At 41.5% G+C, this 13350-nt stretch overlaps 1 protein-coding gene across 7 annotated transcripts in view; it reads right to left on the bottom strand.

Annotated features, from left to right (window-relative positions):
* UBE3A (ubiquitin protein ligase E3A) overlaps nucleotides 1-12749 on the bottom strand; it is a 103288-nt gene extending 90539 nt beyond the window's left edge. For 5 of the 7 annotated variants that reach the window (XM_030930311.1, XM_030930313.1, XM_010356072.2 and 2 more), the window contains exon 1: nucleotides 12187-12722. The gene's annotated coding sequence lies outside the window, so the exon portion shown is untranslated. Of the gene's footprint in view, nucleotides 1-12186 lie in introns of all 7 variants that reach the window. The other 2 variants (XM_010356044.2, XM_010356060.2) reach the window with 2 other exon arrangements.
* Nucleotides 12750-13350: the final 601 nt, after the last annotated feature.

The raw sequence follows: 13350 nt of genomic DNA, 5'->3' as shown, positions 1-13350 counted from the left end.
ATGTTCACACAAAATCTTGCAGATAAATGTTCTTTGCAACAGTATTCATGTCACAACATGAATATACCTTGAAAATATCATGGTAAATAAAAGAACCTGCACACAAAAGGACACATAGTGTATGATTCCCATTTATATGAAATGTCCAGAATAAATAAATTCATAGAGACAAAGCAGATTAGTTGTTGCCAGGGGCCAGGAAAGGGAAGAATGGGGAATGGCTGCTAACAGGTTAGGATTTCTTTTGGGGATGATGAAAATGTTCTAAAATTCGATAGTGGTGATGGCTGCACAACTGTGAATATACTAAAAACTTTAAAAGGGTGAATTTCATAGTATGTGAATTATCTCAATAAAGCTATTAATAGTTTTGAAAGTCAGAGAATATGTTTGGTATGATTTTTTTTTAAAACACCGCCTCCCCAAAAGGAAAAAAGCTGTATGTATATTAGTACCCTTACAGCTATCTTACATTTTATATTTGATTGGTAATTTCCTTCCAAGCATTTCTTTCCCCCTACATTTAAACACATTTAACAACTGTTAAGTTTTAGAACTGGCTATGAAGGGAAGAGAAACATTTCATTTCTTCTTATACTTAAAAAAAAATAGCTTTTTATTTTTCTTTTCTATATTTCCTCATTCTCAAAAATAGATTCTACACACCAGTATTTGAGGGATGGTGGGGCAACAACCACAAAATACAAGAGACTCTCTTCTGGAAATGTAAAAACATTAGAATTCCTAGGAACTTGTTTTGATTTATGGGACTAACCCAATATTTAAAACTGAGCCCATGCTGGTAAATCTGGGCTATTACAGTCATACATACATAGAACTGTGGTATCACAACACATCCACTGTGCACTGGAAGAGTACTATAACCTCCTTCTAATGTGCACCTTGGCTCTCCCCTCCCTTGCGTTCTTTAAATTTTTTTTTTTTAATTAAGGCATGCTTATTTCTTATTTACCTACTAATTACAGAAGGTAGACTCACGATGTGCCAATATTAAAATGTTATTCCCCATTAAAATACATTTACTTAAGTGTTTTATTACATGACTTACCAGCAACGGAAGAATCTCATCTTAGAGTAGTTCTCAACTGTCATCTATGAAAATCTTTAGAAATACCAAATCATCAGAATTACTTTAATTTCCTGGCTTTTAATCATAAAACATTCCTACTGGTCAACAATTCTACAATATGAAAAGAGACATCTGCACCATATAGTCCCAATGATTTATTATTCTGAAATTCTCCTCTGGGTTATTTTTACACTATAATTAGAGTTCAAACTTCCATAGTGCCTAGCCTAAAATTAAACCTAGAATTATGCCAATTTATGCCTGCTATATATGCACACACAAAAGACTTATAATGCAATATACTAAAAGAACTAAAGGTAGGTAGGCTTTTCCTTGAAGGAATCATAGCTACATAATTTCAAGTTTAATCTGTTACATTCATCTGCCTATCAAATAAATGTAGCATATAAACTCATAAAACGAAATCTGATTTAGTAACAAAAAAACATTAGCTTCTAATTTAACTTCAAAATGCTTTTCAAAAAATCGACCCCATCTAATTCTAAGTGAACTAGACCACACTTGATAGAAAACTGTTGTTCTAAAAACCATACGTACTTAACATAAATAGTAAACATACGAGAACTTTTAGTCTTCTATTAATGTCTTACAAAATACTTCAATGTGGCCTAGCCTGGTTATAATTTTTTTTTTTTTTAAGGGACAGGGTCTCTGTCACTGAGGCTGGAGTGCAGCGGCGTGATACTAGTTCACTGCAGCCTGGAACTCCAGGGTTCAAGCAATCCCCACCCCCCACCTCAGGCTCCCGAGCTGGGCTAATTTTATTTTTCATAGGGATAAGGTCTCACTTCGTTGCCCAGGCTGGTCTCCAATTTGTGGCCTCAAGTAATTCTCTCACTTCTGCCTTACATTTCCTTTTGAGCTGTTATTATCAACTGGAGTAACATTTCTAGTTGGGGGAAAAAGGAACTGATCCTTATCAATCTGTAGACGAATACTTATTCAGCACTTACAAATAACTGAATGTGGGCATGAAAAAAAGAATGATAGACGATAAACATTTACTGTTCTCACAGAACTATCAAATACAGGAATAAATAAATTACCTCATTTCATTTGAGATAAATGCAACTCAGAATTCGATAAACAGTATAAGGTGAGGATGCTAGAAATGCCCACATAATGCTGACAAACTATACACTGGCATATCCATTTAATAAAAGAATTTACCAATACCTAGTAACCAGCAATTTCACTTCTACGGTTCTTCCCAAAACACCTGCACATACACTCATGTAAAAATAAACACTGCAGCATTATTTATAATAGCAAAAAGAAAATAACTCAAAATATCCATCAATAGTGGGATACATACATTTTATCTATGCATAAAATGAAGTGCCAGATAACAGTGAAAGTGAATAAACTACATCTACATGCATCAACATATACACCTCAAAAAGTTGATACTGAGTTTAACAAAATCAAGCTATTCAAAGACAGTGCTATACATATCTGTAAAAATTCAATACAAAAACCAACACCACATATCACTTATAGATACATGTACACATGTATAGTAAAAGTATAAAACAAGGATGTGAAATACACTTAAGAATCTCAAGACAGTTGTTACTTTGTGTAGAGAGGGGTAACAGGACTTGAACAGTTGGGGTTGTTAAAAGTGATTATGTAACTGCATCCTTTCCCCCAAGAGATAAAAATGGACATAATTTACATTTATAGCTGGTGGATAAATGGGCATTTGCTATGTTGTTTTCTGGATGTTTTAAAAACTTTACAATTAAAACATATACACTTATTTTAAAAACAAAAGACATATTAGCATATAATGTCCAAGCTGATATTTACCTTGGAAGATCATCTAATATAAACCTCCCTACTTCACTAAAAAAAAATTAGAAAAGATGTCAGAATAAAAATATGATACAGGCTGTATGCAGTGGTTCATGTCTATAATTCTAGCACTTTGGGAGGCCAAGGCAGGAGGATCCCTTGAGCCCAGGAGTCAAGACCAGGCTGGGTAGTAGAGTGAAACTTCATCTCTACAAACCAAACCAAACAAAACAAAACCATCAAACTTTTTAGTAAGAATGTAATAGGGTTGGGGTGGTGGCTCATGCCTTTAATCCCAGTACTTTCAGAGGTCGAGGCGGGCAGGATCACGTGATGTTAGGAATTTGAAACCAGCCTGGCCAACATGGTAAAACCCTCTATCTACTAAAAATACAAAAATTAGCTGGGCATGGTGGCACACGCCTGTAGTCCCTGCTACTCAGGAGGCTGAGGCAGGAGAATCGCTTGAACCCAGGAGGCGGAGGCTGCAGTGAGACGAGATCGCACCACTGCACTCCAGCCTGGGTGACAGCATGAGACTCCATCTCAGGAAAAAATAAAATAAATACATGTATATATATATTATGCATATAATACACATACACACATATAAAATACATATATAATATAATATATATACTCTTGTAGCAGGGCAATTTTGGACAGATACTAGGTTATCTGGAACAGCACTTTGGAGAATTAGAGCTTGACCATTTAAGACAGAAATCTGGCACTGACTAGCAATATGGACAACGTGTGCACCGCCCTCACTCCCCCTCCCCTCCTAGGAATGCCATGTCAAATTTAGCACAGGCATAGGCAGTAAAACTGACCCCTAGTTCTGCCTATCACTATTTAAAATTACTTTAAGTTCTGAGTGTAGAGGACTGTCCCCACAGCAGATATCTAAAAGCAGGCCTGGAAGAAGTAGAAAGTACTTCATTCCTCCAGCAGTTACAAATGCCTAAAACTGTACATGAAAAAACAAAACAAATAAAAAAATGAACTGAGAGCAAACATTTACTGTTCTCTTATAATCTTCAATCCAGGATTTAAGAAATTATTTAACATCAGTTGAGACGTGACTAACCTATTCTCCAGTTGAGATCCATCTATTTTTAAATTCACTCCCCCACCTTTCATTCAGCCTAAAAGAGGAAATAAGAATGGGAAGGTGGGGAGGACTTATCCCATACTGAGTTAAATAAGACCACAAGATCTTTTCATTTTTACAATATTTGAAATATAGTACACCGAGAAATACATTTAAAGAAATATACATGATTTGAAATGCATAAATTTTGCTTTATGTGTACAAAAGATCAAAATTAGCTCAGTTCTTCTAATACACTACACTTAAGTGTTCTTCGATACTATAGTCAGCTTTTCAGAAATATTCCCATTCTGTTAAGCAGGATGTATTTCTACCTTAGTCACCAAACTTTATTCACGTAACTTCCTATTCTCCCACTCTGTTCTTTAAACATGTTCAACATGTTACAGAGATGGCAAAATGTGTTAAAAAAGGGAATGAGAATGAAGTAGCTTAAGTAATTAGGAAAACTTTATACTTCTTAGAAACTGAATTTGGATGATCTTAAATAGCATATTTTCTTTTCTTTTTTGAGATGAAGTCTCGCCTGCCCAGGCTGGAGTGCAATGGCATGATCTCGGCTCACTGTAACCTCTGCCTCTCAGGTTCAAGCGATTCTCGTGCCTCAGCCTCCCGAGTAGCTGGGATTACAGATGTATGCCACCACGCCTAGCTAATTTTTGTATTTTTAGGAGAGACAGGGTTTCACCATGTTGGCCAGGCTGGTCTCGAACTCCCGACCTCAGGTGATTGGCACGCCTTGGCCTCCCAAAGTGCTGGGATCACAGGCGTGAGCCAAAGCGCCCAGCCTAAAGAGCATATTTTCAATCACCAACACACAACATGACCGCTGACTTCAGAAAACTAGGAAAGAAAAACGTTACCCAATTAATCGTTGTGTGAAATAAGATTTCATATCACATACAATAGGTGCACAAAAGATTTTTTCCATTCCCAAAACAAAAACTTAAAATATTTAACAAAGATAATATAAATATCCTTATTTATGGCACATTGTAAGGTTATTAATATTGGTGCATATAACCACAGAGGCACAATAAATAGAATTCTGAGGAAAAATGTATTAAGACAATAAACAAGCTGGAAATAACCCCTATTTCCCCTTATGACCCATTAGCTTTATATAGAAAACACTGCTGTGCACTTCATCCTTTGCTTTCTAAAGAACAGCATTATGATTCACATCTGTTAAGAGACAGAAAAGTATTTGTTGGAAGTACGAAAGGAAGAAATTCCTGTACTGTTACGTGCAGTGCTAAAGGAATCATCTGAGAAGAGAATAAAGAACATGAGTTTAACACGAACGAGCTTTAGAGAGGGAACAAGAGTGCAAGAAAGTGACAAAATGTGACATATGTCCATAGTGAATACATGGTATTTTATTTTCAGTATTTGTATATTTAATTTGGAGGTGGAAAGATTCAGAATTTATTCTGCATCACAGAGATTATAAAAATATATGAGTTGGGGTGTTGGCTACAGTACACAAAGGCAATTCTAAGACAAACTATGAACAGAAGCTTGAAATGGAGAAGCCATCCCTTCTGATATGAGACAGAAGTCATTACAGGAAAAGAATCTGTGTAGAAGTACAGCAATGGTAGCATCTTCATTCAGCCCACAGCTGTGTAATTTGTGTGCACGAGTGCTTGTCTTAAATATGAAAAGGAACATCCTGAATTGCTGAGAGTATATACAACAGGCACACATCCAGAACTAGAAAAGAGCTACCAAGCCTGCATGCTATGAAGAGATAGGTCAAAAAATTTCTCATGTTTGGTTTTTATAACTAAAGTCTGTGCTAGACTAACCTCAACTGATCCTGAGGGGTACAGACGAACTTCTGGAACACAATGAACTGTTAAAGAGTCACAGCTTTAGACTCTACACTATCCAGCCAACAGCTTTAAGAAAAATTTTATCCTACCTGTATGAGTGTTCAGGGCTCATATACTACCTCTATGCTCTTACTTGAAGCACAGATGCAGACCTTAATAAATAAAGTCTTACATCAGACTGTCTTCTATAATCATGTGATTCCTTACACGAGATTCCTGTTCAGATTTCCTGAAAATGAACTATAGGAATAATCTTATCCAATATGATTCTATGTCCCCTAAAAATCTTTTCCTTTCAGGTCAATCTTATGATTCACTTGCCATAGATCAGATTAACACAACAGGTCTGATACAGCAAATTACAAGAGATTTGACTTTTGATTAATACACTGAATAACGTACCACAAACTATTTAGATCTATTGTCCATGTCAAATTCAGTTCACATATTCAGAATGAATTCACACACTAAAAATTTCCCAATACAATGTTTCTAAAAAGTTTTTTTTTTTTTTTTTTTTTTTTTTTTTGAGAGGGAGTCTCGTTCTGTCACCAGGCAGTGGGTATGATCTTGGCTCACTGCAACCTCCGCCTCCTGGGTTCAAGCGTTTCCCCTCCCTCAGCCTCCTGAGTAGCTGGGACTACAGGCATGCGCCACCACGACCCACTAATTTGTGTGTGTGTGTATTTTAGTAGAGATGGGATTTCACCATGTTGGCCAGGATGATCTAGATCTCCTGACCTCGTGATCCGCCTGCCTCGGCTTCCCAAAGTGCTGGGATGACAGGTGTAAGCCACCGTGCTTGGCCTCTAAAAAGCTTCTTAATCTACATTTTCAAGAATGATCACATTTGAAAAGCATACTCTTTTAAAACAAAGCAACTATCACCTTCATTTGACAGAAGAAGGAACAAACGCTTCAAAAGCTAAATAACCTGCTCATGACCATTAGGAAGCTATAGTTAAAACAACCTCAAGACCAATCTCTTCCTCCATTTCAATGACTCTGACATGCTTAAAATTTTATAAATAATTTTAGGGATATCAGTCATAAGGCTTAGAATCAAATAGTAACAACTCATGTACAAAGACCAGTACTTTTTTAAAATGCTCAGCTGGGCATGGTAGCTCACACCTTTAATCCTAGCACTTTGGGAGGCCAAGGGGCTTGAGGACAGGAGTTTGAAACCAACTTGAACATGGCAAGACCCCATCTCCACAAAAAACAAAAAAATTAGCCAGGCATGGTGGCATATGCTAATCTCACCTACTCAGGAGGGTGAGATGGGAGGATCACTCAGGCCTGAGACTGCAATGAGTTATGATAGCACCACTGCACTCCAACTTGGGCAACAGAGCAAGACCCTGTCTCTAAACAAATCAATAAAATTAAACAAAAAGAAAATGCTTTGGGAGGCCGAGACGGGTGGATCACGAGGTCAGGAGATCGAGACCATCCTGGCTAACACGGTGAAACCCCGTCTCTACTAAAAAATACAAAAAACTAGCCGGGCAAGGTGGCGGGCACCTGTAGTCCCAGCTACTCGGGAGGCTGAGGCAGGAGAATGGTGTGAACCCGGGAGGCAGAGCTTGCAGTGAGCTGAGATCCGGCCACTGCACTCCAGCCCCGGCAAAACAGCGAGACTCCATCTCAAAAAAAAAAAAAAAAAAAAAAAAAAGAAAATGCTAACTTTATTTCACTCTCAGATAGGCCTAATAATTAGTAAGCTTCTTTTTGAATTATTATCCATAATGGCATTTACCTGTTACAGATAACTCAGATCAAAGCACTAACCAACATTTTTGAGAGCAAATGAAAACAAAAGCTGGCAAAGAAGCTGTGTATTAATAAGTCATTTCATTAAAAAAAAAAAAAAAGAAACTTGGTCAGGTGTTGTGACTCATGCCTATAATCCCAACACACTGTGAAGCTGAGGTAAAAGCCTAGGAGTTCAAGACCAGCCTGGGCAACACAGTGAGACCCTCATCTCTATAAAACATAAATTTTTAATATTATCTTTCTAAAAAGGACTTATGTATATAGCATCTTTAAGTATTCCAAACATTTCATGTTTGGACTATGGAGTATGTTTCTAGAATTAACACTATTTCTATTTAAGGTGATTTTACATCATTTCCTTTATTAGAAGAAATAACAGATCTGTAGATGGCATTTTGCGAAGACTGCCTTCTATTAATAGTGTACAAAACACTCGTGTAGCTCCAAAAAGGTGGGTGAGTAATCACAAAGCAAGTGTAACTATTCATCCCAAAAGGTAGGACAGAACATGTGCCAATGTGTGCAGAGTCCTGAACTAGAGACTTGGGTTCTAGTTCTGGTCCTGACACCTGGGTGTCTTTCAGAAAATCATTTTAAAGCTTTGCACTCCAATTTCCTCACGTATAAAATGACTGGAGCAGCTGACCTCATAGACAATCCTACTCAGGTAGCATCTATCAATGTATTGCCAGAAGACAGAATGATAATCATGCCGCCCCAAATTAGAGTATTTGAAGTAAAAGTTTCAAATTCTTTTTTTTTTTTTTTTTTTAATTTTTATTTTTTTTGAGACAGAGTCTCACTCTGTCTCCCAGGCTGGAGTGCAGTGGCCAGATCTCGGCTCACTGCAAACTCTGCCTCCAGGGTTTACGCCATTCTCCTGCCTCAGCCTCCCGAGTAGCTGGGACTACAAGTGCCCGCCACCACACCTGGCTAATTTTTGTATTTTTAGTAGAGACGGGGTTTCACCGTGTTAGCTAGGATGGTCTCGATTTCCTAACCTCGTGATCCGCCCACCTCAGCCTCCCAAAGTGTTGGGATTATGGGCGTGAGCCACCGCACCTGGCCAAAAATTTTAAATTCTATATACATACACACACACACACAAACACACACAAATACTAATACACTACGTGCCAGATACTGGGGTGGTGGGCTGGGACCAAGGCATGAAGTAATAATGCATGTGCTAGAGGGTTGAACTTTTTCAAATGAGTAGAAAAGTAAATTTTCAGAGGAGCAGCTGGTGGGTAGGAGGTATTGAGTTCATAGAACTGCTCTTAGATTGGAAGGGCATGGGAGAATGAAGTTCCATTATGTGATGGGGTTTTACACAAACACACACACATGAATGTGAGAAAGTCACTCAAATATAAGCATTCAAAAAGACAGACATCTTTCTTGTCTTTGTGGCGCCTGTACCTAGCTCAGCTCATAGAAGCCACAGGAGGAGCCTAATCAATGTTAGTTGATCATTTACTGATTTACCAATAACCAATTCATGACTGCTCTAGTGCTGTGGTCTGAATGTGTCCCCCAAAATTCATGTTGAAAGCCTAACCACCAACGTGATAGTATTAACAGGTGGGGCCTTTGGGAGGCTTTGCCCTCATTAATGGAATTAATGCCTCTATAAAAGAGGCCCTATAGAGCCCCCTCTACTCTTCCTCTACATGAGGTTACAGTGAAAAGACAGCTAGCTGTCTGTGAACAAGGGAAGAGGGCCCTCACTAAGAAGTCAAATTTGTCAGTACCTTGATCTTGGACTTCTCAGCCCCCAGAACGGTGAGAAATAAACTTCTGTTGTTTATAAGCCACCCTGTCTGTGGTGTTTTGTAATAGTAGCCAGAACAGACTAAGACATCTAGTAACACATTCTCTGGTAAACACTAGGAATTCTGGCCTTAAAGAGTGCATAGCTAATGAGAAAAGAAATAAACAATATAAAGGATAACACGCTGTTGTCCATTATACACAAAGTGCCTCCGGACCACTCAGAAAAACTGGACAGGAAGATCTCTAAGGTTAGCACCTACTGAGCGCCTGCGTGTTTGGCGTTTTACATACTCTAAGCCTCACGACTCTGGGGAAGTCTCACCAATCCATTTTACAGATGACAAAACTGTGGCTTACCAAGATTAATAAGGTCAGAATTAAAAGCAGGGTCGAAATCCAAAGACATTACCACTATACATACCAAGATGTCTTGTTACTACATTTTGTCCTTACATTTGGCAGTGAGGGGAAAACTCAAAACCAGTGAAAAAAAACTTTTGTACTGAGCCAGCATAAAAAGAGCACCTAAAGCTTCATCCAGTATTTTACTGCAAGATCACTTCTAAAAGTTTGTCTTCACCCTGATCTAAAAATCAGAAAACTTTCTTTCAGCAGCTGCATATGTACATAATGTAATGTTTCTACATTTAGACCTATAGAATTATAGGTCTAAACAAAATATGTGTAACATGATTGGAGAACATTAGCAGTCATTTAAGAAAATGGACATTTGGAAACATCATTTTAAGAGCTTGGGATGAAAAACTTTGCTATGACCTATAAATCTGGATCATTCCACTGACTGACACCGAGAGAAACAGTGCATTATCACAGTTTACACAGTAAATGTTTTTGGAGGGGAGAAGGAGGTGATTGAAATAGAAATGATCTGAAGTTTAAGAAATACAACTGATTACACGTTACATGTCAAAGACACTGTAGGTACCCAATAAATACTGTTAAATGGACTGGACAAGTGGGATAAGAACACTTTTTCCCCACACCTGTGACTAGTATGTGTCTTTCTTAGGAAGTTATTTTTTCAGCCATGAAAAAAAAAGGGCAGAATTTAGGACAGATAAAAACATAAGTAGCTTATAAATCCTCTGAAAGGAAATCAAAACACAGTATTTTGTATCTCTGTATAAAGTTAAGCTCCTCAGGGACAGGGGCAATGTCCAGAGGATGGTGAGCATACTACTTAGCAAACTAATGCAGGTTAATAAATATTGACACAGTAAGACTTGCATAGTTGACATTCTAATTTTGTAAAGATTATGAGGTACCCCTTCATATTCTGTTCTTGCATTTCTCCTGTGTATATCATAAATACACAAACACTGCAAATTATTTCTTGAAGCTATTTCCTTTCATTTCTGGTCCAGACTATTAGCGTTTCTTAAAAGGGTTTCTGGTCATCCTTAGGGCTTATCAGTCACATCATTAATATTGTATTCATTTCACTAAAAATGTGGTAAGTAGCTTAGATTTAAAAACAGGATCTAATTTCAAAGCTATTTCCACTATACATACCAAGACAAAACTTTCTTATCTCTCCTAAATTCTAAATTTCACATGATTTACCAAATCACCTCTTAAGTAAGAGTACTTATGGATCAGAAGTGTAAGACAAACACTTTACCCCACTTGTCCAATTTATTCCACAAGACTGATTGGGTATCTTTGTGTCTCTGACAGGTAACTTCCAACAGTTGTATTTCTTAAACTTTAAGTCGTCTCCCAAAAAACTCTGCAATAATTTGCTGCTTCTCTCAACATTGCAGGCAGTGAAATGATCCAAAATGACGGGTCATATCCATATTCCTTCATGATTGAGGTTAACTATGCACTGCAAACCCCATATGCTGTTAGTTTACATTTGCAACAGCACCCTCTTAATAATCTCAGATTTTGTACTGTTACTAATTTAGCACATCCATAAAAAGTCATTAAAAAAATTTAGACGCTAAATTCTCTTTCAAGCTTGCCAAGCTTCACCAGTGTATTAAAATTATTTTTAAAATTTCACGGACTAAGGCATTTGGTACATTCAATTTTACCTTTACCAACAAAAGCCTTTACCACTAAGATGAGCAAAGCATCCTTTTCATTTTCTACAGTGAAAAGGGGAGAAAAAAAAAAAAAAGGCCAACTGCTTGCATGCAGGTCTGCATATAACACAGCAGTCTCTGGCAAAGCCAATAACTCACGTTCAACTTCAGAAATCCTGGTGGACGGCAACACATGAGTAATCTGTGCGCACAACCCTTGGGCTTGACATACCACTTCCTCCGCCCTCCCTTCCCATCAATCCACCCCCAAAACCCCAACCCACCAAGCACACGGCTAAATATGTCTTCCCCAAGAGAGCCCAAAACCTCGAAAACGCCGAGAAAGAGCTCCCCTTTGAAGGAAAGGGCCTGCCCTTCCCAGTCTGGGGCCCCGGCTGGCTCCACGAGCCTCTCTCCGAAGAGGCCCAAACCTCGACGCCTCGCACGTCCAGCCCCGCCCCGGGCCCGCTCGCGTCCCCTCGGGCGACAAAACCCTCCCGCCGGCGCTCCGCCAGGACTGACAGTTAAGACTGCAGCAGCCGCGGCCACCAGGGGCCTACTTCTGGCACCAGCCCCTCCGGACCACGCGCCCCCAAACACTCGCCTCGGCGGCGGGGGGCGGGGAAGGAGGATGCCGACCTCGCCACAGCGGGCCCCGAAGGCCGGCCGAGTGACGGAGGGGAGCCAGCGCCGCCTGGCGCAGGCCGCGGCAACACTGACCTGTCGTCGCCCCCGCGCCTGGGCTGCGGCGGCCGCCTCACTGGTCGTCGTCGCCCTCGCCCGCCGCCTCCGCCCGCCACCGCCTCGTTCCCTTTCGCTGCCGCCACCGCCGGGGCTCATGCGGGACCCGCGCTTCCTTATCCGGAAAACGAGGCCGGGAAAGGGGGCGCCGGAGCCGCCGAAATTCCGGCGTTCGTCGCCAGTCGCCGCTGCCTGTCCACACCGGGGGGCTGCGGGGCCCTCCTGCCAGGGGCTACAGGCCGCGAGCTATTCCGAGGAGGAGCCGAAGGAGGCGCCGCCGCCCGCAGCCGAGCGCGCCGGGTCGGCAGAGGTGAAGCGTAAGTAGGCGGCAGATGGCGGGCGCCCGGGCTGGCGGATGGCTACGCGGCAGAGGGGTGCGCGAGCGAGCGAAGCCTGGTGTGTCGGGTCCTGGCGAAGGGAAAAGGCCCTGTCGTCTCCTGTAGTCACCCCGAGCCCAGCGCCACCATCTTGGGAGAAACACCGATCTCGCGGCCGCGGCGCAAGACGGGAGGACTGGCTGGGCGGGCCGAGTATCCCGGCAGGCAGCGCGCGCCGCCCGGCCGGGCGAGGGCTCCAGGCCGGGACGCGGGGACGTGGGGCGGGGCCAAGACGCGCGGGAGGGCGCCGCGCTCCGCCCCTCCTTCCCTCGCCGGCTCCGCCTCCCTCCCGCTTGCCGTCGCCGCCGGCGCGCGGGCCATTGGGAAGAGGAGGTGGCCCGCGGCCCCTCGGAGTCCCACCAGGGTCGGTCGCCATCTTGCGACTGGACAGAAAGGGTAATCCCTCCTTTTAGTTTGTGCTATCTGTGACCCGAAAGAATAAACCTGGTACATCCGGAAGCCCTCTGGGCACCCCCCCAGGAGGGTGGCAGAGCCCCTTGTTGTACCCAGCCCAGGAACGCCTCCGACTTTGTTGGGAGACGAATGGCTCCGAAAGTCAGCTGAAACCGCAGGAATAGCCCCCAGCCCCGAGGCGGGGCAGGTGCCTGCCGTTATTAGCTTTTCCACCCCAACCCTTTTCTATCTGGAGCTGTCTTTATAGGTGTTGCAGGGGTGCCCCGGGAGTGCAGGCCAGATTTTAGAGGACCAAGGTCATCTACTTAGGCCTCTTGCCAACATGGGATGTGTCAACTAGTTTACCGGAGAC

Source organism: Rhinopithecus roxellana, chromosome 5, assembly GCF_007565055.1.
Source record: "Rhinopithecus roxellana isolate Shanxi Qingling chromosome 5, ASM756505v1, whole genome shotgun sequence".
In the NCBI taxonomy this organism is placed as follows: domain Eukaryota; kingdom Metazoa; phylum Chordata; class Mammalia; order Primates; family Cercopithecidae; genus Rhinopithecus; species Rhinopithecus roxellana.
The sequence above is the reverse complement of the archived record's forward strand: the minus strand, read 5'-3'. Positions and strand labels throughout refer to the sequence as shown.